The 12,444-nt window shown below is 43.4% G+C and overlaps 1 protein-coding gene across 1 annotated transcript in view; it reads left to right on the forward strand.

Annotated features, from left to right (window-relative positions):
• The first annotated feature begins 4,443 nt into the window (after window positions 1–4,443).
• The window catches only part of LOC138535011 (dimethylaniline monooxygenase [N-oxide-forming] 2-like), an 812,736-nt gene continuing 804,735 nt past the window's right edge, over window positions 4,444–12,444 (forward strand). The window contains exon 1 of the mRNA XM_069641263.1: window positions 4,444–4,547. The gene's annotated coding sequence lies outside the window, so the exon portion shown is untranslated. The remainder of the gene's footprint in view (window positions 4,548–12,444) is intronic.

Below are 12,444 nucleotides of genomic sequence, written 5' to 3' on the forward strand. Positions count from 1 at the left end.
AGTAAGAAATAAACAGTAAAACAATGAAAGAAATATATTGTACCACAACATAGAAGTTTTTTTTTAATCCAGCATGGATTTTTTTCCCACAGACCCAACGATTTAGAAAACAAACACAGAAACTGAGCAAATTGCACAGTACACTGGTTTGAACTATAGTACTTGTAAAGTACTAAATATCAGGGTAAAAAAATACAGAAATGTATATTATCCAATGCAATAACTCATTATGAACTACCTACTCTAACATATGATCATTTATTTTATCACAGAGATCGAAAAACTATGTCTGGTCCAGTTACCCATGTCATGACAAAACTGCATACAACCACAAAAAACTCAACCAGTAAGTATAAAATAAATAGACTCACAAACACTGCAGTCCTTGTTACAAACTCTACAATCTTAACTGCGTAGCCTAGCCAAAACTTCACATACAAACTCTACAAATGAAACAGAACACAAACTTTTGGGTTGTGGATATTTGATGGGTGTTTGATTCTATGGGTGTTCTTTGTTGCGGAGGTTGTGGCCGGGGCCTAGAGTTTTGGGTGCAAGACTCTAGGCCCTGGCCACAACCATCGCAGCATAACACACCTGTACTACCAAACATTTTGACTGCGGTATGTGGACTGCTTATAGGGGATATTAATTACAATCAATGCTCTACTAACAACCCAAAACCAACATCATACTAAAGTAAAATAATCAGTAGTGTTTTTATTATGTCCGCGGACAGCCACGAAGACAGCGGACATGGTGAAGAACACATCAGGGGAATCTGCCACCTAAACAAATACAGTATTTGACCCATCTCTTACTCCCCAACCCTCCCCAAGCACTTCTACACAACTCCCCAAAATTGCATTTTGCCTCTGTTCGCCGCCGCGCTGTCGGTGGATTCAAGATGGCGGGTGCATCAAAACAATGTGAAGCACCTCACACCTCACTCCAGCCAATCGGCGGACACATTGCGTTTGTGCGCACATGAAGCAAGCCGATTAGCCAATCGATGTCCTGTCCGTGGAGCGAACAGGGAAATGTGTTTTTTTGCCTTACGTTTTTGTCATTTTTTTTAAAAAACTACAGGATGGATTTACACCAAATTAACAAAAGCACCCTTTTGGATTTAGCCGCCACCCCTGCCGGAAATTTGGTGGAAATCCGTCCAGCGGTTTGAGCTGTAGGCGTGCGCAAAGTTTTTTCCCAAAAAGTCTATGGGAAAAAAATACATTTTAGGATCCCCTATAACTTTGCCCCCCTTGGACCAAACGTCACCAAAATGTGAAAAAAGATTCAGAGGGGGCCATATACTTTGTTTTGCAAAGTTTGGTGAGGATTCGTCCAGGGGGAGCGAAGTTAAAAGCCGCCCAAAAAGTGCTCTTCCTATGGGATTAACAATGTAACCATAACTACACAGCCACTACTGTGGTTTGTGTAATATATATTCACCGAAATGTTTTTAGGTAAAGTGTGGGTAAATTGAGCAGATTAAACGCAGTAAAACCCTTGAAATTCAGCAGACATGGGACTTCTTGACCAGCTTAACTTAGTGTGTTCTTGTGGATGTCCCCCATAATGCTATGTCCCCCATAATGCAATTTTGTATGTCATTGTGAATCCCTTCTCTTGTAATATGTATGTGCTCATTGGCTTTGCAACGGGAGGGTGCCAACTGAAGCTGGTCACGACTTCCCACATCCACTGAATTTCAACAGGCTCTCACCACCAACGAATAACCATGGTTATCCATAAAAACAGTGAAAGAAAACATTGTTCGCTGCCTTCCCAGGCACTCACCAAGTCTCCCCCTCCTTTGGCATGCTCCCCCACCTCCCTCAACTCCTCTTTCCTTCACCAGCCCTCTACCATTCCCTCCAACACTCTTTTTCAGGTGATGCACTGAAATTCCTGATCAGGCTTTCTTTCATAGCCGAATAACCACAGCTATTTGAAAACTTTCAAGCTTTGAACTTGGTCTTCAGCCCCCCAAATCACTAATTTCACATAGTGTCTGCTTTCTCATTCCCACCCTCTAGCCTGATGCCATTGCATTGTTTTCCTCCTCCAAATAGCATAATTTGCACTTTTCATTTTCGGAAAGCCGCGGTTATTCCATATCGAACAAAACTATGGCAAATGTTTCGTTTTCAAAATTTCAGCCAAATCTGTCATGCGAAGCAAAAGTTATTAGCAATTCATTTTTCGGATTTCCTATGTACCTTGATACTCAATTCAACTATAGACGACTGCTGCACTATAACATGCAGGTGATACGTGTATATGTGTTCCGGTTTAATTATTGTAATAATTATGTTAGGGATGTAGCTGGGGATGTGTTATTGCAGGTTGGCCTGGTTTGGGTTTGTTAGTTTAGGTGGTGGGCTGATTAAGGCTGTCCTGGGAAGAGGGGTCAACCAAAGGGTCGGTCCTATGGTCCCAGTTCTATGTGGGTGGCACAGGATAGGAAAAACAGGACTGTTCCATCGGTTCATACTTGTTTACTTCCATGAATCCTTTAAGAGAGGGACAGGCTGAAGGTGCAGGTCCCCAGGAGGAGGATTAGGCCATGGTGGGCAACATTAGTGAGGAGTAATTCGAAATACAAAGGGACATAAGACTGTTGATGTGTATCATTATTGCTGTTAATTAAAGCAAAGGTCTCCATAGGGGCTAAATAAATTCCAGCCTGGTGTCTGGTGCCATTTATGATAGATTAGGATTATATCTTTATAGTGTTTACACAGGAGGAACTCCGGTAGTAGCCCGTCTCCTGTTACAAGTGTCATCAATATCCCACAGGTTGCCTGACTAACTCTTCTCTTTCAGTTGGACTAGGGAGGAGAGGAGAGATGGTCACATTGGGGCCCCATTCCGACCTAGGTGCTATGGCCACAACAGTGTAACTGGGATCAAATAAAGGTGTGGCTACATGTGTAATGATGCAGTGAGATGTTGTGTCAAAATTATTGAGCCTGTGAGAATCTGCAACAGTGACCGAGCAGCAATCTTACCTAAGTTGCCCATCTGAGTGGCTTGGGGCCTGTTCTAGATGCAAGATACATAACAATTCAGAACTGTCTCTGAGAAACCCAGTATATTTGCAAATTGCTGGCCAGTGTGAGGTGATCGACCATGCCAAACGCTTCAGAGAGGTTGAGGAGGACCAGGAGGCATGAGTAGACTTTGTCCATGAATTGAAGAGCATCACCTATGACCTGGGTGGTGACTGTTTCAGTGCCATATTTAGGCCTGTGACCAGATTGGCAAATGCGAAGCAGGTCATGTTAGTTAATCTGATTAACTAGTTATTTGGCAACTGCTTCCTTAATGATTTTTTTTTACCAATGAATGGGAAGCTTGTGATTGGCCGGTAGTTTAGGAGACCATCTGGGTTCAGGGTGTGTGTTTGAAGAGAGGATGGCTCAGTCCTGTTTCCCGGGTGCATGAGAAGATGTCTTGTGCGAGGGAGGCATGTACTATTCCAGGAGGGGTCTGAGGATCACCCCTTGATCAGCTTTGAATTGTAGTGGATATGTGCCATCTTTGCATATGGTTGGTTCAAGTGACGCAACGTTGTCAGCAAGATCCTTGGGAGTGAGTGGAGTGAAGGTGGTCCAGGTTTGTGTTATGCTCAGTCGGTTCGAGCGCAGGGGTCGACCGATTTTTCAGTATTGATTTGTCGTCGTATCTTATATGTGTTGCTGATGAAAACGTTGCTAATAGCCTCGCATTTTTCTGTAGACTGAGGGATTGGCACCGAGGTTTAACAATGTTTGACGTCTGCCAAGACGCGAGCTCTAATCCTGCGAGATAGTTCATTCATGTTGCTCACTACTGTGTTACTATTCCAACTACGTTTGAAACCAACTATGGGATTTGTTTAATGAACACATTTGAAGTGTGGGCAGAAATTACCCAACATCTCAAAATTAACTCTGCTTCTAGCATTACGTTTTGTTTCCCCCATTGGTAAACTTGAACTAGGGTCAAGGTAGATTCGGTTGTCTGCTCCATTGAAGTTCTTTAAACCGGTCAAATAAAACACGCAATGCTTTCTGAGATCTGTAGTCCTGGCCCCCTCCTGCTGAACTAATTGCATTGCAGTACATGGTTCCGAGACTCTGCGGTAGAAACCATAGGACTGGCACGGGATGATTTGTTGGCGGGACCCGATACAGATGGATAATACCCCACAACCCACCCTCTCCAATTAGCATTGAGCACGAACCCCAGCAGTCTCAGAGAGCAAGCGCTTGTGCCACACGTTTAACAACCTCTAGCGGCCGCCTGCCTCTAGTCACCCATATCGACTGTCATTTGTTTATTTGGATTTCTGGGATGTTAGCCAAGGCGTGCGTTTAAAGGGAGGTGCCTCCTGGCCACCCTCATTCTGAAAAGTAGCAGTGCTTGAAAAACATCGTTCTGCCGTCATTGCCAATCAACCTTACTCGAGAAGTGAGGGAGCTGCAACTGCAGCTAAGAAAACATTGAGAGCGTCACCCCTAACTCTGAAGAGAAAGGACTCTTTTTCAGACTCGAAAACAGTGAGTACAATCCGCGCTTAATCCCCGTCTCCAGGGGGATTTATTTATTTGTTTATTGCTCGTTGGGTTAATGCCATGCCACTCAAATTCACGTCACGGCCTTCAACCGCGACCAAGCTTCATGCTATTATTTTGAGTCAAATGCCCTGTAATGATCATACTGCATCCTGGTAGTTGTAGTTTTGCTTCACATCATTTGAAGATATTGAAGTAACAGTCGCAGATTAAAATGGCTTGTAAAATTCGTAAAACCCCGAGTGGAAAAGTAGAAAAGGGTTCCTTTATAATGTTATGCGGGGTACATACAACTACAAATATCTACTTTGTATACACCCCCATAAACTGACACAATCAGCACTGTTCTCATGTTTGCACTGGCACCGTTTGTGGGAATGGCTCTCCATCTGTAAATGTGCTATTGTAAATCATTTCTGTCAGAAATTGACATCCCTCTTCAAATAAATGAAAATAAAAAAATAAAAAACATACATGAAAAAGCCTACATCCGTAAATTCATAATCAATCTACAGCTATAGCTTGCATATATGCATATAAGATTTTTTTTTATACTTGATTTATCTGATATTTTACATGACGAGATATACCTGCATCCTTCTAAAATATCTTCATCTTAAATGTTGTGCAGGATCCTGAGGCTTCTATATTGTTTCAAATTATTGACTCACTATCATTCTTGCAATAAGGTACACCCTATTTATTTATTTTATTTATTAAAATGTATATAGCGCACAGCGGCCCTGGGGCATCATGGCGCTGTTACATAATACTTGCTTAATACAGACTTACATAGGAAGAGCAGCAGGGCAAACAATAGTGACAGGATACATTACATAGGTTACAGAAGAACATCATGAAATAGGGGATGCACATGGGGTCAGATGGGCTCATCTCTCCCGGGACTGAAGGTCAGGATTTTCACATGTTGTTGTTCCAGTGTTACTATTGTATGATAACAGTACTACATCATTATAGCATGCAACTGGGAGCCCTGGGGACTGGCATGGGGGGGGGAGACATGGTCATGCTGACCGACACATTCTCTACCCGGGTCATATCGCACTCTACACAACCAAGGCTTCCAGCCTCGTTTTGAGCTATAATTTATTCCTCTCTGTACCTCATACTACAAAGGATGTATTTATGGAACAAGGTGAAATGGTTGTGTCTGTTTAGATATTTTATGGCCATCAGGTTTATGATAGGTGGTCAAGGGTCACCTACTATCAGAGAATTCAGGGGTCTTGGACTGGGACAGTTGTGGGTGTTAGCATGGTTGGCTGCGTGGGGGTCAGGGCCTGCTTTGGCCTGGCTGTGATAAAAGGGCTGTGATAAAAGTGCACTGTGAGCTGCCTGGTACTGTCTTGTGGCCTTGCAGGGCACAATCCTTTTAGGAATAACAAGTATATGCAACAGTTACGCAACAAAGGGGAAGCTTCTATGGGAATTATCAGCCCGGTCCTTCTACCATCAGCGCTTGCACCTGTTCAGGTTTCTCCATTGAGCCTATGTTTACCGTGCAGCCTTGTAGGACTAAACATGTCTACCATAACTACAAAATTACATCTCTTTATATGCACACACTAAGCCTATACATCTTCAATTCATGCAATATTGTGTGCATGCAGGGTTTCTCATCACGGCCCTCTCCCGCTGGTAATTCACATGTCTGTCTATGGGTCTCGCCTTACTCTGAAGTGCCTAGGGGGTGGGAACGGTTAATTTCCTTCCCAACATCCCCCCCTTGCGTTACTCCTACAGTAACAAATCCCTCTTCACACTTGTGTTCATTTTCTCTCCTTACCACAGCTTCAAATGTTGGTGTTCCCCTTATTGGTATCCATGCCCTACATACATTCAACAGGCTTTATCCTGCATGTGCATACTCTTCAGGAGTGCATGTCATGTAGGTAGATTCCTCATCCCCTGCCACATCTACCCACACTTCGTTATAATTCTAAGGGTCAGGGGGAGGAACAATAATGGTGTGGAATAATATATCGACCTTGTCTCCAAAGGGTATGGGGATGATGTGGGAGATAGGGTATTTCTATCTCTTTTGTGTTATGAGGTACTACCATCATCATTGTGCTACTAGGCACTGCTTTGGCACAACAGTGGAGTCCCACTTGGCACATGCAGAAAAGAACCAGGATAAACATGATGATAGGCACCAACATCGTCACCAGCGCTCCCAGCCATGACAGAGCCCAGCTAAAAGCCATTGGAAACCAGTCCTCCTCTTGACCACTGGCTTCTTTCTTCATTTTGGCCCCCAGGTTGTGCACTGCAGCTATTACGGGTGACAGGGACCCATTTTCTGCGTCTTCCTAAGGCACAAATGTGCAACATGAACTCCTGATCTTTTTGCACACACCTCTTTCCATTGCTGTCAGCAAATCCAAGAGGTAACGGTTCTGCATTGTTATCAACCTTAGTGCACGCAGCTCAACCCTTATGACGTTGCACTCTTGCTCAGTGTCATTTGCAATCTGGACCAGTTCCCAGTGTACAGTTTGGAGCCATTTGGCATTAGCTTGTACTTGTATTCTTAAAGCAGTGTCAATGAGTCTTTGGATAGATAGTTCGATGTTCCTCTCCTTGACCTCTGGGCTTTTGAACCCTCCTTGCCCGAGATGCTGCTCCCTCTGTCACAGAAAGAAGAAACCATTGATGCCCTGGATGTAGCCAATTGGATCCATCTTTTCAGGTTCATTGACCTGCGCAATACAGACATCCAGAAGGTTGATGAACATATTCTTTTTTACAACCATATCTCCAATTCCCCACACTTTTAGCATGACCAGATAACCTGGTTTTGCCAGGAATGTCCAGAAATTGGGTTCGCTGTCTCCTGATCCTGAGATTTATTTTCAGTTGAAAACGATGTCCTGATTTTGGGGAGAAGGTCACCGGGGATGAGCACTATCTTGCATAGAAGAAATAGGTTCCAACGCATGGGAAACAAATGAATCTATTCGCTTATTTCTTACATCGTAAATACATGTTATAACTGGTAATATCACTTATATCACTAACCTCCCAGTTAACACCCGTCACACTAATGGATTGTGAAACACAGGGCCGGCTCATCCATTGTGGCGAACAGGGCATCAACCCACACATTTAGGAAAAGCTGCCAAGCCAGCCCAATAAAAACACTGAGCACTCCATCAACTGCAGCACACAGCTAAGGGAGTGCTCCTGGGCTGACTTGATCTGTCAAAGGGAAATGTGGTTTTCATTTGACAGTTCATACTTACAGTGCTGGTGAGCATGCCTTTGATTTGTGGAGCGGTCCTCACCATACTGGTGAACAGGCCTCTGATTTGTGGGCTTGACATTTTTTACTAGGCATCTGTTACAGATGCCTTGTAGAATATGTCCTGGCAAAGTAAATAATGACTAGGCTGGCTGCACCAAAATGCCACTCTAGCCACAAGATAACACATATTATGATGCTTGTTTTTTATCAAAGATGATCTGTGATAAAGTAAGCATGATATGTGTTATTGCGTGGCTAGAATAGCATTTTGTTGCAGAAGCCAGTCTACACAGATTTTACTTTGACATGACATTTTTTTACTTGCCATCTATGATAAATCAAGCATGGTCAGTGTTATGTGGCTTGAAAGGCATTTTGGTGCCGCCATTTCTTAATGTGGCATCACATTTTTTCACTGGACATGTTCGATAATGTAAGCATGCGGTCATTACGTGTCCACATTTTTTTTTTATTGTAGCATGCCATTTTTAATGGAAAAGCCAACAAGAGTGTGTTCATATGTGCTGGTAGTTGCATATATTGGCAGAGACAGTTTGGCCATGTTTTCTTACATCATTACTATCATTATGCACAAAGCAAATATGGAAATATGTGTACATTATTATATGGGAATATTGGTAGGTACAGGTGCAGCCAGCATGAAAATGTATGAACACAGCCTGCCTGAAAATGTTTTTACACTGCCTTATCTGTGGCCAACGCGTATACCCCTCCAATTAAAAATGTCACCAGCTGGTCCTGTATGAACGTTCATTGCCTCCATATAGCGAATAAAATAGATCCGTCTGCACAGATGATAGGCTTATTTGCCAGTTCAGCCCTTCATCTTTTTTGATATTACAGTTACTGTCATTTACAGGCCATGAGAAAGTGAAAGCTGAGCGGCTCCTGAATTGATTGAAACCCTTGTCCGCCAGGCAGAACGCATATGTTGGGGAGAGTTTACACATGGCAGCCCATAATACTATAGTCTTGTAGATATTGCTATTGTAGACAAAGATGGCTTAGGAAGCAAGGAATTTAGCACAGCTAGTTAAACGCGTCCGTATTATATATGAACCATGTCCGTGGTTTAAGTCCCGGCAACAACAAATTGTGCATTTTAATTTAAATGTGCTCTTTTGACATTTCTATCATTATGTCCGGTGAAGATGGCAACATATTTTCCTGCATTGTCTGATAGAAGTGGGTATTGTCAGGGACTTGGCCTTTGATGGAAAAGCATAACATGAGTTAGTCGGATATGCCATTACAAGATGACAGTGAAGTACAGGGGAAATGAGGTGTGACTGTAACTGAGCCCTGCTGCATTGGTATCTCCCTGGGTCACTAGTGAAGCCTGCTCACCGCACTGGCAAATGCGGCCTGCGAACACGTATAATTGAAAATCCCGGAATCAGCATGGGAAGTGGGGATACGGGCATCGGGTGGGGCAAGGCAGGGGTGGGGGGAACAAAGGGTGTAAGGGGTGGGTGTCCCATTCAAAGTTGCCAGGAGGAACAGAGGATACAGAGGCATGGCCCGGCCCCCAATGAACGCGAGGGGGTCAGTGATAGGCACACGACCACTCAACACAGATCTGCTGCATGATCAGTTGTCGGCAGTGCACACCACATAAACATGAGGTGTTCAGAAGAGCTTTGTGCTGATGTCGTTCCTCCTAGGATTTGAACCCGTCCTGCAGGTCGGCCATTTTCCGTTTGGTGAGAATATAAGGGTTACATGCATATTTCTGAAACACGCAGACAAAAAGACATCAGCATCTGAAAAGAGAGATATACCACTTTTCACGTGCGCAGTTGCAGGCATTTTCAAATATGTGTTTGGGAAAGCATGTGGACCTTCTTCATGAAATCACACGTGTTGAGATCATTGGCACCAGGAAAATCGTCTTATATTACATGGATGTCTAATGGCATCTTTTCCCAAGTACTGAAGGTTAGGGTAAGGGAAATATAACATTAATCAGGAAAGTTTTGAAAAGCCCACAAACGCTAGGAAGCAGTGAGGTTTGGTTTTAATTCATAAGACTCCATGTTAAAACGCAACAGATTTCCAAAGCTCAAAACACACCTAGGAGAAGTGTTCTAGAAGTCTATAAACCGGATGCAAGACGCAACTAAATGTACTGCAACGTTTTGTCAAAGTAAAATGTTGTGATAAAGTTATTGCCATATTAGTGTTAAAAGAAATACAGTTATTAAACTTGTCCTGTACCGGCTGGCCCTAACTATGAAATCGCCAACTATTGAGAAGGTATCCCCTCTTTCAGAGCTAATACCCGATGGCTCCAGCACACAAAGACCTTTTATTTGCCTCAAGTGATACTTTCATACATCATCTGTATGTGAATGAGGGATTCCCAATGTCTAAAATGAGCTCAAAGTAAACCATTGAAGCCTGTTCAGAATGGGGGGATTATGGTAAGGAAAGATAATTGCAGACATGGACCCATATTCTTAGGGAGGAAGGAGATTGGTTCAACTAAGCATTGAATTTCCCTCTTTACAACTTTTAGAGACATTTTTGAATGAGTGATGTTTTATGCTGTCTTGGAAAAGTCTATTTAAAGTTGCATAGAAGTGGTTGAGGGCGAAAACAAATGTTGTCTTGTGCTGCTATTATTCATAGCCATGGGCCACAGAGTCTCAGATTGACTGTGGGCACGTGTGTCTATGCATAGAATGCAGGGTTTGAGAAGTCTAAGGATGGTCCCACTCCCTTCGGGGCCTACGGTACTCCCAAACAGAGGGGTTGGGGTGTGGGGGTTCCTCTCCTTCCCCCTGGGCGATTGCACTCTCCTCATCCGAGATGCTGCTGCCTCTTTCACGGTAGGAGGAACCATCGATTTTCCGGAGGTAGCCAATTGGGTCCATCTTTGCAGGTTCATGGGCCTGTGCAATCCCGACACGAAGAAGACTGATGAACATGTTTTTTTTTTACAACCACACAGGACTTCTCTTCCTCACACTTTTAGCGTGACCAGGGGTTCCGGTTTTGCTAGGAATGTCTCCCCGTCTTGAGATTTGTTTTTTATTTTAAAACAATGTCCTGATGTTAGGGGGAAGGTCACCAGGGGTGAGCGCTATCTCACATCGAAGAAATAGGTTCTAAGGCACGGGTATCAAGTCAACATAATAGTGTATTTGTTACATATTAAATGCATGTTATAACTAGAGCAGATACCTTTTATTTAGCCTTAAGTGACACTTTCAGGCTTCATCAGGATGTGAATAAGGGATTTTGAAAGTCTAAGCTGAACCAGATACCCATCATCCTCACAATTGCCAAGACCTTTCTTTCTTCAGGCAAAGATCTCTCTAAGCGACTAAGTTCAAAATGGAGCTGATGGAAAAAATGATCGTAGGAATATAAAGAAAGAAGTTGTGCATTTTTGTTAAATATCAAACCCACATTTGCAGGAATAAAGAGAGCCAATCCCTTTCCTTAGACATATAAGCATCAGCTACTTTCCGTTTGTGGTTTTCATTTTAAGAAGTTTCCAACTTGCACTTCCTGGGCTTTGGACCTTTGGTACCTGAAACACACTGCTTTGTCACACTTGCACCAGAAGCTTTTTCCTCTGAACCCTTCTTTGCATGGACCTTCATAGATGTATTGCCCTTGGTGTTTGTGATGAATCCTATGGAGTCATCACTGATCCCCAGCCTAAGGCCTCCTACCATGTGGCCAGGCAATGGCAGCTGCTAGCTGATCCAGACCCTGGTGGTGGTATTATGAGGGAGGATCACATGATATTAGATGGCTATCAGGGAGATGTGGTAACCCCATTAGTAGAAACACAGTAGTCTTCCCTTACTTGTGAAGAAGATCCCATAATTCATAAATTCCTGATGGCTTGTTCTAATTATACAGATCTCTCCAGTAATAAAACCCTAAAACCCCCTTCTTTCTAAACATTATAAGCAGGATAACATTCTCACCTCATAGGTACATACACACACACAATACATCCAGTCTGTAATTGATTTGTGCTAACTAAAAAATCACAAACGAAATCACCTCAAATGTCCTGTAAGTCTTATGCACTCCAACTCCCATAAAACCTCAGTACTGAGATGAGGAAGCGAAGAAGAGGATAAAGGAGTGAATATGCAGCAAAAGAAACCCTAAACTGAATACACAGGCTAGTGTTATGAAGAGACCCAACTTCAGAGGATATTTATAAATGGTATCTGCATTTACAGTGAAGAGAAAAGCCTAACTGAGGCAGAATGAAGCAAATCCATGAGAGAAGGCAGAGGCGTAAGATCAGATTGTGCTCGAACAGGTGTTCCCAAGTTGCCGCTTACAGGCTGTATTCACCTGAGAGGTGCTGGGCCACAGAGGAAGCCGCAGGCAATGGGAAAGGACAAACTGGTGAACCGACAGCAGTGAACAAGCTACCAGCAGCGCGGTCGAGTATTGGAGCATCAGGCTTACTGGAAGATGAATGCAGACTCTGCGGAAGAGCTGAGAGTAGGTCTGCATAACGAAAGAAGCCAGCCTGAGGTGAAAGCTTCATAGCATACATGCGATACGGGTTGGAGGAAGTGCTGGGCACCAGTGAGTCTACCCATATATGTTGGGGTC

Source organism: Ambystoma mexicanum, chromosome 1q (genome assembly GCF_040938575.1).
Source record: "Ambystoma mexicanum isolate Mex_15411 chromosome 1q, UKY_AmexF1_1, whole genome shotgun sequence".
In the NCBI taxonomy this organism is placed as follows: Eukaryota; Metazoa; Chordata; class Amphibia; order Caudata; family Ambystomatidae; genus Ambystoma; species Ambystoma mexicanum.